The following is a 3,322-nucleotide window of genomic DNA, read 5'->3' as shown; positions in this document are numbered from 1 at the left end:
ACTCAACAAGCAGAAACCTGACTTCTGGGTATACATAGATGATTGTATTGGCTACAGGAAAGGTCTTACGGTTAGGTGCTTCCTTTAAATCTTTAAGACTGAGATGAATTTTGTCGTTATGAAACTAAATTTCATGTAGAAGGGCTGAATCCACAAATGCCTCCATGAGCTCTACTGATCTCCCCATTTCCCATAATTCCTGAGGTCTGAAAGTGTTTCCCTGAAAGATTTCCCTTGAGGAAAGGGAGTTTCTTTGTTTAATTAATATTAATTAAGCAGGTAATCTGTAGGTGTATGTCAATGTAAGGGCAGAGGGTGTTATAAAACATGGAAGGCTTAGTGCCCAGGAAATTGTGCTCTAAAGCAGTGGGACCTTGGAGATTTTACCCCTCGAAAGATAGGATACTGTACGAAAATGGGAGTAACAGATTTTTCTTATTTGTGACACACAAGTTGTTAGTGTGCAACATCTAGGGAGTTCAAGTGCCAAGATGTAGTGAGAACGAAGACACATCCAAGACATCATGAAAAATGACATTGAACAGGCACTTGAAGAATATCTGTGTGTTTATTTAACAAGCTGAGTTAATCAAAAGCAATTGAGGAACATGATCTACTATTAACCAAAGCCCTTAAGTCAGGACGAAAGGTTTGTACTCCAGGAATGGGGAATATCCTATTGGCTCTATGGCTCTTTCTTAAAGTGTAGAAACAAGATGCCTCTTACTTCATCCTATTACCAGCTTTCTCTTGGTCCATTCTACAATACCCACATCCATCTTCATAAAGTCAACATACCACCAATCACAACTTCACCAGAAATAAAATCTAAAAAGACCAATAATGCAGGACTTCTGCAGCCCTCTCTGCCTTCTAGAAAAGCCTAATGCATGAAGCACTCAGCATCCATCAGTGCCTGCTGATATATTCCTAACTTCATTTCCTGCTGCTCTTTTTCCAAAGTATCTTTGTTTCCTGCATGCCAGACTCCCATAAACACGTTGGATGGCTTTCATTTGTGCATTTATTCTTGCTTTGACTGCTGTCTGAAATGTCCTGGTCTGTGGAAATCAATTTAAGACTTTGAGATTCTGTTCAGATGACACTTCTCTAGGGCATCCTTGTTCATGCGACTGGAACTGAGCCTCCACTCCAGAGTCAGGGTTCATTCAGCCTATGCTTGTTTGCCTCAGTTCTCAGATGAGATTGCCCTTGGAGATAAGTGACCTAAGTTTACCACCCAGCTGTGCAATGTGCTTTCTTGATCATCCAATTAACTTCATTTATAAAAATCAGACACATTTCTCATAGAATTCAGTAAGATAAAATATATACACAAGTATTTTGTAAACCTTTATGCACATAAAGAATTCCATTTCCATCTTATTTTTATTGAAAAGTTTTTCCATGAGATATATCCAGATTTTGATTTCTCATTCCCCAACTCCTCCTAGGTCCCTTCCACATTCCCACCCATCCACCTTCATGTTCTGCTTTCTTTCTCTCTCTTTAGAAAGCAAACAGGAAGAAAAAGAACCCAATGAAATAGACGCACACACACACACACATTACATTAAAGCCCAAAATTAGAAACTACAACATACAGGAAAAAGACAAGGTAGAAAAGAATGTTCAAAGTATGAGACAAAAAGTCTACAAAAATACCGTTGAGTTTGTTTGTGTTGGCCTAGGACCTGTCCTTAAGTGTGGTTTATATACCCAGTAAGGCTTCATTGGAGAAAATTAATTTTTCCTTTGTAAGTGAGTGTCATTGCAGATAGTTTCTTGGTTAGGGTGGGAGCCCTCATCCACTTCCCCCTTTCAGTGCTGGGACCCCATCTGACTTGAACCCTGCTCTTTAGTCTGTAAGACCCCCGAAGCTGGGCCTCCGCTCAAGTCCCGGGATGAGCTGGCCAGCACCCCAGTGTCCCAATAGAAAACCACACCTGATGCAAACTGCAAGAGGTTTTATTATCAGCTAGCTGATAATAAAACCTCTTGCAGTTTGCCTCTAGCAGGGCAGGGGAGTTCGACCCCAAGCAGTGACAGTAGGGGGTTTTTAACAGCTAGCTGAGGAGTTGGGAGGAGTTGGGAGGAAAATTGGGAGGAGTTGGGAGGAGTTCTTCTATTCCGGGTGTCCTTGGTGAAATTTACAAGGAAGGAGTGGGTAGTGAGTTCTTTCTGAATTTTTATCTCCGTGTCCTCGGCACAGGAAGGCAGGCATCTCTGATTGTACAGTATAGAAACAAAAAGACTTTTTGCTGGCTCTAGAGAACAAAGAGCTTCTTTCTAGCTGTATTTTTAGAGATCAGGGAAAACAAGCTTGGGGAACATCTAGGGGCTTTACCTTCCAGGGAGAAACGCTCTAAGTCAGGGTCTCACAAGTCCTTTTGTGACTTTGCTTCCTTGGAGTCATCCAAACTCCTCTGACTCTTAGTCTTTCCTCCTCTTCTAGATTTCTTTGCTCTGAGGTGGAGGGATGAAGATAGCCCATTAGGTCTCTCACTGAACACTGACTGTTCAGTTCCGGGTCTCTGGTTAGTTCCCCGTATACGTATACTACAAGAGGAAACTCCTTTGATGATTGGAGAGTGAATCACTGATCTATGGGTGTAGCAGAATGTTGTTGGGAGTCATTTTTATTGCTTTTTTTTTTTTTTTAAATCAGAACAACAGTATGTGGTTTTCTCCTAAGACCATGATTATCCAATCTAAAGTTCATGGCTACCCAAGCAGTTTTGTTCCATCCCATAGATGGGCCTTATATCCAATCAGAGAGTTGCTGGTTATTCCTACATTTGTGCCAGTATTGAGCCAGCCTATCTGCAAGCAGCACTGTAGGTCCCATGGTTTGTAGCTGGGTGATGGTTACCTTTCTCCTCTGGTTCTGTGCAAAGTACCTCCCAGTGCCGTAAACACTAGTCAATAGGGGTGAAGGCTCCATTTACATTTTACCATTTTATATACACAATAGGTATTTTATTGTGCTGAAATATAAGGAGCAGATAGCAATAATTTCGAAAAGAAAAACTTAGTTTGAAACACTTGCACAAGAGTTGCAAAAAAAAAAAAATTCGAATTCCAACGTATTTGTCACCCAGTTTTCTTAGTAGCATCTTAAATGACTGTACTATTGCTTACTAAAACTAAAATGTTAATGTCCGATACATTAGCTGAGCTACACACTTTTATGTTTTAACAACTGACGTCCCTCTCCAGCACCAGACTTCACTCCAGAATCCCCCACATGCCTTTAGGCTGACTTCCGCATCTCGGCTTCCTGTTCTCATTTCGCGAGAGTTCATTTGTGGCGAAACGCATC

The sequence above is a fragment of the Mus caroli genome, chromosome 1, assembly GCF_900094665.2.
Source record: "Mus caroli chromosome 1, CAROLI_EIJ_v1.1, whole genome shotgun sequence".
Taxonomy (NCBI): Eukaryota; Metazoa; Chordata; class Mammalia; order Rodentia; family Muridae; genus Mus; species Mus caroli.
The sequence above is the reverse complement of the archived record's forward strand: the minus strand, read 5'-3'. Positions refer to the sequence as shown.